General features: G+C 35.0%; 1 protein-coding gene across 8 annotated transcripts in view; it reads right to left on the bottom strand.

The window, feature by feature from the left end:
- Window positions 1-16,008, bottom strand: part of DIP2C (disco interacting protein 2 homolog C) — a 578,672-nt gene that overhangs the window by 355,297 nt on the left and 207,367 nt on the right. Inside the window, exon 1 of one of the 8 annotated variants that reach the window (XM_074267261.1) lies at window positions 1,220-1,313. The exons of the other annotated variants lie outside the window; for them this stretch is intronic. The gene's annotated coding sequence lies outside the window, so the exon portion shown is untranslated. Of the gene's footprint in view, window positions 1-1,219; window positions 1,314-16,008 lie in introns of those variants that run through there. 8 annotated transcript variants of the gene reach the window in all.

Raw genomic sequence — 16,008 nt, 5'->3', positions numbered from 1 at the left:
TTTAGAATTCTCACTGACTCACATTTTTTTTAAATCTAGGAGGGACCTTTAGGAATCATCTAATCTAATCACTATATGGAGGTGAGCAAAAATGAGGACCAGAGAATTGACTTGTCTAAGATCATATAGCTCATTAGTAACATACTGATAACTCAGTATGTAGGTCTAGCAATTTCACAGAATTCTGTTTCTCTTTTTAAGACATGTAAGATATTTTAAGACATGCATTTCTCTGCATGTCTTTCTGCACATTAGTTGAGATGCTGTTTTTGCACAGAAGAATTAAATATTAAATTTCTAAGTTTGTACTAAGGCTAAATATGAATTTGGGGAACATAAGCTCATGTTTATGATATGAGGATTTCTTAACCACCAGATTTCCCTCTCTCTAAGTGAACATCACTCTATATATTAATGCTTCAAAGTGAATGCACAAATACAGATCCCTAGCCTTTTAATCTTAGCAAATATTTTTTGTGAATTATTGTGGCTGGAAACTCTTGACAGTAGGTGCTCAACCTTTCAGTGATGAGCCTCTTCCAGATTTGCTGGACCGGTTTTTGGCTGACCACTGTAATCTGTCTATCCTCTCTTGTTGGAGTCTCCCGGCATTGTCTTTGAGGACATGGAGTTACAACCACACCATGATTAGACAGAGAAGGTAACCTGAAGGTCACACCTGACCAACATGTGTTTCTACAGCCAAACAGCCCCATATATAGATGCACACACACTCTAATCCAAATTCTTGGGGGAAAAAAAATCAGTTTGATTTAAGCTTCTCTAATCACCATCCCCTTCGATAAATTCTACAGGCTTAATACTCGCTAATGCTAATTTAGGGTATATATTACAGTGAAAGGCCGTTACAATGGTATTAAAGTCAGAGTGAAATAGAGAGAAGAATTCATAGTTAAGAAATACAGTAGGATCCCAGAAAGCTTATCATTACAGAAATTCAGTCAAATCATATTTCCTGAAAACTAGCAACCTTATACGGCAAAAATGTTGCTGCAATATTAATCTTCCTAAAACAAAGCTTTGATCATGTCATTTCTCTGTTCAAAAAAAAAAAAGAAAAAACTTTCAAGGGCTCCCCAAGGCCAACAAAATAAAATTCAGATTTCCTTAATCCTCTGGATTCTTTCCCAACCTAACTTTCCAACCTTATTTCACACTGTTTCCCTGAACCAAAAGTACTCCAACCAAAAGTACTCACCTTCACCAAAACATTCCTTTTTCCCCTGACACCTTCTCTTCTCCAAATACCTCCTCCACAATTCTCTGCCATTCTTGTTTCCTTTCTTCTGACCCCATCACCTCCAAAGGTTCTCCATTTTTACTCCTTCTAGAATCCGAACCAAGGCTCACGAAACAATCTACAGCAATATATCCCTCCACAGACATTGATTCCCTCCCCCAACAAAATCACGCTGGCAACGTTCTAGAACAAAGCAACCTTTCCTGGCTCCCATCCCTATATGTGTGGCTTTGTCCACTGGATATAAATAATATCCTAGAGAGCAAAGTCTATCGTTGCTTTTACACCTGCGTGTCCTTAGTGAAGAGTTTGCTATATAATGTTTAAGAACTTCTTTTTTAAAAATATCTTAGCATATTCACAGAGTTCCAACTTTTTAGTTCTAGAAGAAAGCATCCAGCACAATTCTCTCATTTTAAAAAGTGAGGAAATTAAGGCTGAGGCAAGTTAAATAACTTATCCAAAGTCACAAAGTGACTGAAGTAGCTCAAAAATATTAATTTTTCTATGAACTATTTATGCAATATTAAAAGTGACAACAAATTCAGCAGTCCAAATTTCAGAGATTGAGACAAGACTGGAGATAGTTACTGGACTCCAAAGGAAAACTAGACCCAAAAATTAAAAGGCATTTTTTTATAGTGCAGACATAGTTCCAAAAGAATTTTTGGTCACAAAGTCCTGGTTTGTTTGCAGGGGGAGAAAGTTAGAAGTGCCAATGAAATCACTGGTAATGACAAAAAAAAAAAAAAAAAAGACAAGTATAGAGCAATGGAGAGAGCCATATGTGGCTTTACAAATATATCCATATTTATTTCTCTACATATAACCAGGCCCATGTAGTTCTCCCTCTCCAGATACACACACACACACACACACACACACACACACACACACACACACACACATACACTCCTTTACCCTTAAATCTGTTAATTTAATATATAGCTATACCCACAATGTATACACATACAAATGATCTAAGACCGTTTTCCATCCTTTCTGCATACATATAAATATTTACAAAGAGAAGTATATAGCGATGTATCTGAGTGTGTATGGAATGTGTGTTTGTGTGTGTATGGGAGGGGGAGTGAAGGAGTCAGAGAACCCGACCGGTGTAGTATAGACTGTATCTCTCTGCTATGTTGATGAAAATGTCATGTAGGAAATTATCAAGAGCTTTACCAAAGTTGGTTTAGATTCTATCTATTGCTTCCTCCTTGTCTAGATGGCCTGTCACTTTATCATAGGAGGAAATGAAATTGGTCTGGTATGATTTCCTATACAAAGCTAAGACAGTTGCAACTCAGTACCTTGGGCTCTCCTAGCTGATTTCAGAATAATTATCTGATAAATTGCTGTCATATCTCTCCAGTATCAAGGGAAAGTTGACCAGTCTATAATTGCTAGGGTCATCCTTTTCCCATCTTTTAATGGCAGCCATTGCATTTGCCCTTTTTTAATCTTCTCAAGAGATCCTCTATGAATCACAGAAACAAGAGCAGGTGTAACTGTGGAACCTAATATCTAATTCCAGGAGTACTCTCAAGATGCGCTGCCTTGTCCTTTGTTCACCTGAATTATCCTTCAAGTCCTTCAAGTCATCTTCTTTAACCATTTTCTTTCATAATCTCCTTGGGTTTTATTGTCTCTGGGCAGTGTGATCTCTGGTGTAATATAATAAACAGTGTGATTTTTAGACCAGAATAAGTGCTATCACAGCACACTGTGACATACCCGTGCCATCTGTGAAAGAAGCTCTCCTGATTACTCTAAAGGGAAAACAGTCCTTTCTTTGGAAAAGTAGAAGAAAAATAGCAAAGACTAAATATTGGGAAGAGGAAGAGGAAAAAAAAGGAGGATGAGATGAAAGTGAAAGAGGAAGAGAAGGAGATAGTAGTAGGAGAGGAAGAGAATGGAGGAGAGGTAGGAGAAATGGAGGAAAGAGAAAAGCAAGAGAAAGTGATACTAGAAGAAGAAGAGTGGATAGTTGTACAGGAAGAGAAGATGCTAGTAAAGGAAGAGAAATAGGAGATGGTAATAGAGAAAGAAGAAGAGCAGGAGGAGGAGGAGGTGATAGTGGTAGTGGTCATAGGATGGGAGAAGCAGAAGGTGTTGATAGAGAAAGAGTTTAGTGGAGCAAGACAAAAGTACAGAGAAACAACCTTCTACAATATGAATTCTCCCATGTTGCTTCACCAGGGTTGCATTGAGGGATTATTCTGTATTAATATCTGTAAGAAAAACTAGTGATTCATATAGTGTGGGAACCTTGGGAGAAGGACACCTTTTTATTTTGTAATTCATAAGATTCTATTCTTAACTCTGTCCTTTTAACATTTTCAACAATAGTAGGAGTGAGGAAGGAAAAAAAGGAGATACTGACTAAATATTTGTGGATGACATCAAATTGGGAAGCGTAGGTAAATGGATGGGTGACAGGGCCTAAGATTCAAATGCATCTTCATAAACTGCAATGACAGATCCAAATCAACCATTACAGGTAATATTCTTAAGTGCAAACTTCTATATATAAGTTTCAAAATACCAGCTGAATAAATAAAAGACAGGGGTACAGAAGGCGTCAGGGTATGTGAAAGGAGAAAAAGACAGAAAAGAAGCTGATAGAAGCTTATGTGAAGAAATGAAAAAGACCTGGGTAGTTTAAGTTGGCTGTGTTCAATATAAATCAACCCCAAAGTACAATTGTAAAAAAAGTTAGTGATTTGAGACCACAGTGCCTTGTCTGAGTTGGCAATTTATTCATTCGGTTGAGTGTTTTTTAAGCACCTACTTTGTACAAGCTGTGGAGATACCATTAAAGGAGGCAAGAGTTCTTTAACTTGATTCTACTAGATCAACTCTAGATGCCATTTTTAGGGGGGATGATAAACTACAAAGGATCAGATGGGTGATGAGACCTCTCTCATTTAAGAAACAACTGAAGAAAAGCTTCATGGACAACAAGAAAAGGCTGAGGAGGCTTGAGAACTGTCAAACACAAGAAGAGCCGCCATGTGGGAAAGGAAGTGGTTTTGTTATTTATTGTTCCACAAAGCAAAATCAGGAGCAATTGGAAAGAAAAAGATGCAGGTTTTTGCCTCAGCATACCTCAGAAAAGAAGTTACCTTTATAAGGTAGTTAGTTCCCTTTTACTAGAAGTACCAAAGTGCAGGTTGGGTGACAATGTTTTGGGAAATCTGTAGAGGTGAGATTTGATTTACTACTTCATCCTTGACTAAATGAGCCCTCCATCTTATCAGAGTAAAGAAGCTACACTTAATGATATCAAAGGTCCTTTTCAATCAATACTAAGATTAGAAAATTCTGAATGAGACCAGAGAGAAGAATGGGAAAGATGAGATGAACATAAGCTTACAGATAGCTTTTCCACTGTCAGGAAACCTAATGAAGATTCTGAAGAGGAAGAGAATACTGTTCTATGAGGAATTATTGTACTTGGAGTCAGGAGGAACTGAGTGCAAATTCTGCCTTGGACACTTACTTGCTGTGAAACAATAAATATTTTTAAGTGAAGACAGTCAATAAACATTTTTAAGTGCCTTCCCCAGTGCAAAAGAAGAGCATAAACCACTCCCTCCTTTTAAGTAGCTCACTGTCTAACAGATGGGAAAAAATACGTAAATAATTGGGTATGAACAAGTTATATACAGAATAAATTGAAAACAAACAACAGAGGGAAGGCACAAATCATTTTTACTCCTCTCAGCCTCAGTTTCCTTCCCTATAAAATGAGGGTATTAAAAGTACTTAGAGTTATTGAGAGATCAAAATAGAAAATATACATAAAGCATATCCAAACTTTAAAGCACTATCTATATATTAGCTAAAATCTTAATATATATAAAATCAACATTTATAAGCTACTTTAAAAGCCTATATAGCAATGGTCTTCTTTTAACAAAATATAAATAATTACTATACAAAAAGCATTTATTAAGGACTTGTGTAAAAGCGATCACAAGAATTAGGTCTTAGCCTCTTAAAGATTAAAAGCTCCAAGGCTAATTTATTTAACTGTTGCTGAGATCAGTCTTGAGGGATTTTTCTAAAATCGTCTGTTCCCAGTGGCAAATCAAGACCACACCTAAGCTACCTGCCAGATAGATCACAAGGTAGTCAGTTTTTTTAAGGACAGTGTATTACAGATGTCTCTGATCACTCCAGCTGGAAGTAATCTCCAGAAGGTCTCTAAGCACTTAGGCATTTATTTAACTATAATCATTTACTACTTTGTGTGACATTTCTTCTTGTTTTGAATTATTTAAAGTAATTTATCATAATTTATTATAAATCAAAACATCTTCCATATTAAATCTTTAACAACTCCCATGTTAAATTCTCCTGAACTAACATATTTACCCTGCAACTAATATTTACAAATTAACATTTGAATACATTTTTAACCAGGAGAATATGAGCATTTGAGGGAAATTTTTTTGTTTATTTGTTTGTTTGTTTGTTTGTTTGTTTTGTTTTCTCTAGCACCTAAGCACAGTTTGGGATATAAAATAGATATAATAAAGGTCCATTGATTCTATCTCCCAACTAAATTGTAAGCTACTTGAGGGTATGGATGATCTAATCTATACCTTTTATGGTTCTCCCACACTACCAAGTACACAGCGTTGGATACATATGTTCAATACTATGCAACTGACTCATTCCAAAGAACCCATCCCAACATCTTTGTGCCAAATCTAACATTGCATTATCTGTCACTTATCTTTTTTTTTGTCTCTGGCACTCAGAGTCTTCACCTCCCAAACATATGAATTTTCCACCTTTAACCTTAAAGTAATGATGTAATTTCAAGCACTGGTTCTCAAAGCATGGTTTGAAGAAAAGGCTTCACTAAGTTTAGGATATAATTTAAAACATACAAAGGTTTGAACTCATTATATGAGATTAGATTCCTTTGACTCTTGCCAGAAAAGACATTCATTCCCTTCTGCATTGCCAGAAAGAAAGAAGAGAAAGAGAGAAAAAGAAGTAAGAAGTAAAAAAAAAAATGGATAGGTAGTTGAAGATATGCCTAATTTACAGATTTTTAAATGAATTTTTATTTAGGTAGAGATTCTAACAAAAAAGAAATTAGAATATAGGGTCATTCCTCTGGATTCTTGCAACTAATAAAGAATTTATAATTTCTCTCCCTATAACCAGATAAACAGGTGCAATACCTATCAGTTTAAAGACAAATGTATTCCTCTTCTCTTAAAGAGGAAGCTCTTTCACATTCAAAAATGAAAACAGGATGTGAATTTTGTGGGTCTTTCACAGCTTAGTTTTTTATTATATGCCTGACAACATCGTTGTACATAAATATTAATCCAATCTCTTTCTTTGGAGTCAACATAGGTATTTGAATCACTATTGGAGACCGGAAGATAAATTTTGCAGGGAATTTTACTGCATAGATGCATTGAAAAATGCTCTTTTGGGGCAGGTAGGTGGCACAATAGATAGAGCATAACCCCTGAAGTCAGGAAGACCTAAGTTCAAATTTGACCTCAGACACTTAACATTCCCTAGCTGCTTGATCCTGGACAAGTCACTTAACCCCAATTGCCTCAGCAAAAATAAATAAATATAAAAATAAATTTTTAAAAATTCTTTTTAAATCTGAATTATTTGTAATTTTTATAAAAACACTTGACCTCTATTAAAAAGAAAATTGGTTGACCCAGATGGAAAGAACTTAGAATAGGAGAAAGGACCAAAGATTTAGAATCAGAATACTAGAATCTTAAGTTTGCCATTTACAACCTGTTATCTTAAGCAACATATTTCACCTTTTTGGACCTTACTTTCCTCATCTATCAAATAACTTTTTAGACGGTCTCTTCCAATTCAAATATCCTAAAAGTTAACAGTAAATACACTGAGCAAATAATGGATTATCTGAATGTTAAATAAAAATAGAATAACTGAAAAAAAAATGAAATTTGGAAAAGGAAATGAGGAAAAGAAATCTAAGAAATCCTTTCTTTCCCAGTTCTTCACCTGCAGAGATTGATAGAGACAGAATAATATGGATCCCTATCCATTTATACAGTGCTTTATGTTTACAGTATATTTTCCCACATATTACTTTATTTTCCTGGAACATTTCAATTTAATTAGGACAGGCATCATAATTTTCCTAACCATGTTTTACAAATGAGAAAATAGTAAATACAAATATTCATTAAAATCATATAATATATATGTTTGCTTAGCATACATTATCTCCTGTGATTCTCCCAAAAACTCCTTGAGGACAATAGGTACTACATAATCCTCAATTTGCCTATAGAATAAATTGAGGCTCAGAGAGGTGATATAACTCACAAATCTCAGATCTTGTCACTCCAATCAAGTATACTTATACAAGCTATTTGGGAATGAGTTTAGATTTCTCACACTGAGCAAATACCCCAAGAAGACTATATTGGAAGGAGTCTAAATCCAAATGGGTCAGTCCCTTGCCTCTCTAGGCTTCATTTCCCTTATCTATAAAAGAGAAGGCTAAATTAGACAATTTCAAAGTTCTCTTTCAACTTTAAATCCATAATCCTAACTTCTTAATGTTGTAAATACTTAAGTGTTGCCCAATATTAAATCAACAAACATTTAGTAAGTACTTATGATGTTCTCTTTTCAAGTATTATACCACTAAGATCTTCCATCTCTCTGTACATGGACTATGTAATTAGCCAGATCTTATGGAATTCAGGATATGAATGCTGGAAAGATGAGAAGATGTATTCTTCAATTATATTAGCAGTCTGTTGCTCTAATAGGGTGATTTTTCAGGCTGTAACTGAAATGAATATCCCAATTCTGGAAGATAATACAGTATTTTGTGCATATCACAAGGCACAGAAGAGAGAGATGGGGGGAGGAGGAAGAGGGCATTTCAAACACACATATGCCCTTTAGAATAGACCCAATAGCATTATTCTAGCTTCACAGTCAGGAAGAAAGGACACTTTCTATGGAAAACCTCTTCAACCCTTGTTTCATTATAGTATTTTAAGGCACAAGACATGGTGGATGATGTCAAAGGATCTGGGCTTCCACAAAAGGCTCCTTCACTGAAAATTATCCTGTGAATTACTGCCACTGTTATCACTCAGGCGGTTTATTCCTTACAGCTTTTTTTTTTTATCAATTAATCCTCGAAACTAACCCAAACTTCAGTATTATTTTCTCTACTTTGCAGATAAAGAAATTGGAGCAAAGAGAAACTGCTCAGGGTCAAAGGGAGAATTTACAGAATAGCTGTAGAAAGAAGTAAAGGGGACTAGTTTATCTAGTCCAACTAGTCACCATACAAAGACTGTTTCATGTGATTTCAGTCAAAATCTAGGAGTAAAAGTAGTAATTTTTCATTCTAAATCCTGGTAAAACATTATATGTGTATGTTTGTGTGTGCACTGTGTGCATGCTATCTGGCAAGTACATGGTACAATAGAAAGGGGGCTTGAGATGGAATAAGTTAAATTTGAGTTCAAATCCTACCTGAAACACTTAGCTATATGAACCTGGACAAGGCAAGTCACTTAATGTTTCTCAGTCTCAGCTGTCTGAGGATAATGGAAAATATAACAACCTCTATGCTACAAGATGAGATAATGTATGCAAACTACTTCAAAACCTTAAAGCATTATATCAATTCTAGCTATTATTATTATTCTTTATTGTATCTCTTCACATTTAATCTTTCACAATATCCTCTCTATGCAAAGATGCAAATTTAATTACCACCCATTGTATTATAACCAATAGAAATGAAGTAATTCTAAATTAAAATGACCTACCTTACAGCAATGTACCAGTCAAATCATGAAGAATATCTTACCAAAGATAAGAAAACATTACCTCCTAGGGTAAAAACTCCAAGAGGGTAGGGTTCATACTTTATTTCCCTCTGTATAGACTAGCATAGTGCTTTATAGATAGCACACCTATTTAATTATTGTTTATTGAATCGAATAATAATTTATTTTTCACTGGGAATTGTAAGTGGCTAAAGAACTATTTTTCTATTTTTGAACCCAGTTATAAATAGAAATGTCAAAAGAAAGGCTAAGAAGTACAAGCAGGGAAGTTTTGTTTAATTTATCATATACTGAAGGACAAGTTGGACAAAATGGAGATTCACATATTCACCTTCAGGCCTTTTTCTGTTCTCCTTTATATTTTTCATGGAAATTCTCCTTTTATTTGTTGATTAAACTTGAGTTTCCCCCCCAAAAAAAATGTTGTGAAAAAAAGTGAAAATGTTAATTTTTCAAGTCACCTTAAAATTACCCAAATATAGAGTATTTTAAGATGAACTGAAATAAATATTGGAAAATTTTACCACAGCATAACAAGCTTGATGTTTAGTACATAATAGTTTGATAACAAAACTATAGCTAGTTAATTTTTTAAGTATCTAAGAATACAAAAAAAAAATAAATAAAACAAATAACAAATGTGAGTTAAGATCAGGAAACCAAAAATCAAAGTACTTAGACAGGGAAAGTGTTATCATAATAATTATTAGAGACTCCTACCAAAATGGTATTTTATTTATTTGTTTGTTTATTTTGCTGAGGCAATTGGGGTTAAGTGACTTGCCCAGGGTCACAACACAAAGAAGTGTTAAGTGTCTGAGACCACATTTGAACTCAGGTCCTTCTGACTTCAGGGCTGGTGCTCTATCCACTGTACCACCTAGCCACCCCTATTTTAGTTATTCTTGCACTATAAATTTTCCTGTATAGTAATGCCACTTATTCTATTACCAGTTATGGGATTACTGATCAAAACCCCGAAATACCTAATTTTACAAAATCCAGTCTATCTAAGAAGAACTGGGCAACACTGCTAAGTGGATAAAGCTGGATTCTACTAAACTTGGATTGTAGTACTGTCTTTCAAACAAATTGAGGTACCAGGAACAAGTCGTTTAAGCCCTCAGTTCCCCAAAGCAACTCATTATATTTCACATCCATGCACGCACACACATGAATGTGTGTATATGTATTTATACATATATATCCACATAGACTGATACAAGCAAAACACAGACACATCATTCTATCAAATTTACATCCAATAATCACACATATCATTAACTTTAAAAGCAATAATATCAAAACCACTGACTACATTTTTTAAATTCTAATTTTTCTTGACCAAAGCCTGGGCTATTTTGGGCTCAGTCTGTGTTCTGTCTCACTGTGCATGCTAATAAATGTCCTATCAAACACAGCAACTCCCTAACAACTGCACAGCTGCCAATGCCTGATTAGCTCAGTTGGTTAGAGCCTAGTGTTAATGAAGTCAAAGTTGCAGGTGCGATCCCAATCTGGAATACAGTTAGGTTTTCTCTGTTCCCTAACCTTAGGCTGTACCCTGGATCCCCAACCAGCCATCTACTTAACATATTTTTTGGTTACCACAGGAATGGAGTAGAGTAGATTGTTCAACCCAAATTGACTCTCACTTCAAAATGCACAAACTACTGATGCTATATCTCTTGCTTCATTTTCATACAGAAAGAATTTGAACATGTTATTATTTTGAAGTCTGCTGATCACAAGATAAGTTGGCGTTGATTTCCCATGAAGTGTGGTCATGGGGAGCCTAAAATGCTCCCATATGGGGCTGTTGAGTCACTGGCCCAACTAACTGATTACAGAACCAGCACACAGTGGAGAAGGCAGCAACAACAAGAGATTTCTTCTTCCTTCCCATCCCCTATTCTCCCTTACTCCAACCCAGGAGTCTATAAGATGGAATCATTTCCTACCATACTTCTACACAGCTGGGACCTCTTTCACTGCTTTTCTGGATAAATATATCACAGCAGTCACGATGATTCTTTCTGCCACTGGCAAACCAGAAGTTGACTTTCCTATTCTCCCTGAATCTATACCCATAAGGGAAAACTGGCTTACTATGTAGTATTTTCACCTCAATTTACATTACCTACCAAGATGGTTTACTACATGCTGCCAGTGCTCAATGACTTTGGCACCATGGACCAAATAAACTCTGGCTCCGGATATTCCAAATTAACAAAAGGTCCACGTAGAATTAGAATTATTTCAGGAGAAATCATTTCATACAATATATGGTCACTTATTTCAATGTAAGTATCAATATAAGATTCTTGAGAGTAGAGACCACTAGCTCTTTTATATGTATTCCTAGCACTTGAAACATAATAAATCCTTAATAAACATTTTTTCAATCAGTATCAATATTTCAAATGCAGCATTTCCATAATGTTACAAATGAAGTATTATGGATTCTTGCATATATTCTTATGACTCATGTAATATATAATATAATGTACATATAATATACAAAATCTTATAAACTAATATAAGAAAAATATGATGTGCAATATATACCACCCAAAAGTCATATAAGAAAATTCAATAAATTAATGAATGATAACCTTAATTCCTTATCACAAGTGATATTGGAGATTTGCAGAATGGAGCTCAGTTCACTTAAACCCTCAGAAGTGAAGAAAAAGGTGGACAAAGGATAGGGGGAAGATGTAGATCATGAGAAGAAACCAGTTTTACATTTTCAGGCATATTTTTCAGTTTCAGATTATTCAACGAGGTTCAGCGAGAGAAAATAGGTGGTATCTCCTCATTGACACAGAAAAGAAGTTATGAAAGAGTAAGAAAAGCTAAGCAGGACACAGAATATAAGGTAACACTCTGCTGATAAAATCCCAAGAAATGAAATCATCACTTATCTTTGGCTCACTTTAATAATTCTAACCTTAAGAGTTTGGTTTCTCACTTACTACTGGAACTTAGCAAGTCTTTTGTGTTTGTTCTGGCCTTTTGGGGAGGAGGGAATGGAGAGATATTAATTTTGTCACCTTCCTGAAGAGTAAGTTTCATAAAATTGCATGATTTTACATGTTATATTGCTTACTTTCTCAAGGAGTACAGAAGGATCAGGAGAGAGGGAGAGAATTCAGAACTCAATTTTTAATTTATATTTAAAAATTGACATGTACAAAATAAATGAGACTAAATTACAAACAAAGATTGTTTCATATTTTATTTGAACATCTAATCATTAAAAAAAAAATTATCATCCTTGGCTGAAAACACCACAACAGGACATTTGGTCTGAACAGTCTTTCCCAAGAAAAATTAGCATTCTATTTTTGAAAAGCACATGTAGAAAAAAAAAAAATTACACCAAAATATCACTAACAGGCAGTACTAGCAATAACTCCAAAAATGAAAGTTTCAGCAAATGTGGGAAATGTACATGTGGGGAGGGGGAAATAAATTGTTGAATTGTCTTATATTTCTTTTTTTAAAATTCATTTCCTTACCTTTTAATTTTAAGTGTATTACTAATGCTGGATATTCTAATAGGGTCATTTTCATTTTTATTCATCAAGTATTTATTGATCACTTAATGTGTACCAAATACTATATTCTAAACTGTGAGAACACAACACAATTAAGATTCAGTCCCTCATCTTCTGTATCTCCAGCATATAAGCATAAAGCTTGGCATTTAGTAATTTCTTAACAAATCCTTCCTGAATTAGAACTGAAGTTATAAAAGTATTCTCCAATCAGGCAAAAGATTTTTATGGAGCAAGGGGCATAAGCTGTGAGAAACCAAATGTATAATCTTAGCTATAATATTTATAATTGGATAGTAAATTCAGTTTTGTTGTAGCAGTCTTAGAGGCAGTGGGAGCTGGCATGTCATGCCATTTTAGCTCCATTCCACACTATTCCTGCTATGGGCTCTGTCTCAGGCTGATACAGAGTCAAGCTAAAAGGAATAGAGTGATAGATTTCCCTTCCATAAACATTTTAAGTACTAACAAGATATAGATCAATGTGAAAGGTATGGGGAAAGATATAATGATAAATAGCATATGGCCTCAGTCCTCGTGGAGATTATAATCTACTTAGGGTAGGATGATATAATTTATAGTTTGTATTAAGTAGCTATTTAGTCTTGTGTGATTTTTCATTTTCATTCAAGAGAACCACATTTGGGGTTCTCTTGGCCAAGATGCTGGAGTGGTTTGCCATTTCCTTCTCCAACTCATTTTACAGATGAGGAAACTGAGATCAATAAGGTTAAGTGACTTGCCTGGGGTCATATGACTAAAAAATGCCTGAGGCTGAATTTTAACTCACAGTGAATCGTCTCTACCCTGTCACCACCACTAGTATCACCTAGCTGATCCAATTAATTGATATAGTAAATATTTTTTCCCTGCCATAATTCAAAAGTCTTCTACCTTATATAAAAATTATTTACTGAATTACATGAGAGCCTATATATAGGATAACCAAAAACTTTGCTGTTGCTCTGCTAATATGGAATGAAAACATTTAGCTGGGAATGACTAGTTTGGTCTGGAGTTTGACTGTCCATCCAAAGATTTAAAAAAAGGAGAAAGAAAATGACAAAAACATAAGATCCATAAGAAAATCCGAAATGTTTGGAAAGAGACTAGTAAGCAAAAGTATAATTATAAAAATTAATAATACAAAGGAAAAAAAAGCTAGTCATCAAACTAGACTATGAAAATATAGTCATCCTAATTAGCACCTTAGCAAAGTATAGGGTTGTATGTGTACAAAGGAATTGCACGACATTGATGTCTCTCATCCTGTTGGATCACACTTGTTAAATGCCAATAGCCTATACCCTTCTCCCATCCTGCTATCCCAGCTCCTAGGTTGAGATCGCTGATTCACCTGGCATTGTCTACCTTAGATCCCAGACAAATAGGAACAAAGGTAAAGAGACAAGAAATTGAACTAACTAGGTGTCAGAAAACGTGGATTCAGATCCTGGTTCTACCATCAGTGATAAGACTTGGCAGATCACTATAATATCTGGCACATTCTGGGTACTTAATAAAAGTTTACTGATTCTAGCTTCATCTGCAAAATCAAAGGATTGAAATGGATTGTTTTTAGGGTCCTTCTCAGAAATTTGAATCGTGTGGTGGGCATTCCTGTTCTGCTGCATGTTCAGATTTAAAAGCTACAGGAAATATTTGAACTGCCTGTCATGTTCTTACGTTATGTGAATATTTTATTTCATCAGTTCTATGTATCTGGTAGATATTTGTCCTTTGTTAAATGTCTGTACATGTCAAGGTTGTCTATTTTTGAGTGGTAAACCTCTCCAGAGGCCAGGGACTATCTTGGTTATTTGCATAATGCAGTGTGTGGGTGGGCACTTTAGAATGAAAAAGGGAGAAAAGGTGAGGGTGACAGGGAGAAAGACTTTTAAAATAACGATAACAATAAAATGGGAATATTTAGAAAGAGCAAAACCAGATCCTAAGTGTACAATCTGTCTTTCAATTTGGAACTTCCCAGCTGTAGTCTGATCTGTGACTTGACTAACTGTTCTTAAGACGCAATAAGGTCCCTGAGTGTCTCCAAAATATATCAAGAATTCTAAAATAAGCATCTACCTAAAGAATTAAATTTTTCAAAAGGAAAATAACTTCCCCTGAAGACTGGAATGAACTTCTCCATCAAGAGAACTACTACTGGCTCTTTCCATTCTTCTCCCTTTCCAGAATTTTTGTTTCATTGACTGTTACTACCACTTTTTCAAACATTACTTCAGAATCACTGCCTTGTGACACTTCTTGCCCTAATATTCTTTCTGATGTTATTTTACTTTTCACACTTTTGATGTTATATCAGTGATAAATTTGCTCCTTGGAAACAAAGGCTGCAGCTTATCACTTCTGACAGCCCCCACAGTACCTAGTAGGGTGCCTTGCACATACTCAAGAAAGTAATTGGTTATAGCTTTAGGACTAAAAGGAAACATAGAGGTTTATCTGTTTCAACTCCACATTTTATAGACAAGATTCAAACAATTAGGAAGTGGTGCTGACAAGGTCCTGAGCTCTGGTCATATAGTTGCAAAATCAAAAGAACTTTCAATGATCCCTAACTCTCCTCCTTTACTAGGTACTGTGCAACACTTCCCGGCTTCTTGCTCTATTGGGAGGAAATGGGTGTTTCATGTGGTTCATAAGATCTAGAACTGCAGAAGACTTTAGAAATCCCTTAGACAAATCCAATCACTCAAAAGCACTTATTTGATGTCTGCTATTAAGCCCCAGCTCTCTGGGAGAAGCAGAGAGTCAATCATCATTAAGCATTTATTAAAGTTTCAGTATATGTCAGGGAATGCACTAAGCACTGAGAATATATACACAAACAAAAAGAGAAGATAATCCTTCTCCTGGAGAAACTTACATTCTAATGGGAAAGATCACAAGTAACAGGGATGGGAAGGGAGATTATGGGAAAGTCCAAAGAAAGATAAAGAGATAAGAAATTTGAGAATGTAAGATTACTGACTGTACAAAGAGGAGAAAAGAAGCTTGACAAGGATGATAAGAAAGGGCAAAAGAGACTGAGAGAGAACAGGACTAAAAGGAGAAAATGTTCACTTTACAAATGAGGATCTGAAAATCAGAGATGCTAAGTCACATCCAAAATCATGCAAGTAGATAGGAACAGAATTAGAATTTGAGTCCTGCCTCCATCATAGTTACATAGGCATAAGTATGAAACAGTAATAAGTATGCACTTAATAAAAATATGGATGTTTTTAAGAACTAAAAGATGTAAACCACTTCAGAGAATGACAGAAAAAGAGAAAAAAATCAATCCATAAACAATTATTAATGCATACTA

Source organism: Sminthopsis crassicaudata, chromosome 5, assembly GCF_048593235.1.
Source record: "Sminthopsis crassicaudata isolate SCR6 chromosome 5, ASM4859323v1, whole genome shotgun sequence".
In the NCBI taxonomy this organism is placed as follows: domain Eukaryota; kingdom Metazoa; phylum Chordata; class Mammalia; order Dasyuromorphia; family Dasyuridae; genus Sminthopsis; species Sminthopsis crassicaudata.
This window is presented reverse-complemented; position numbering and strand designations above follow the sequence as displayed.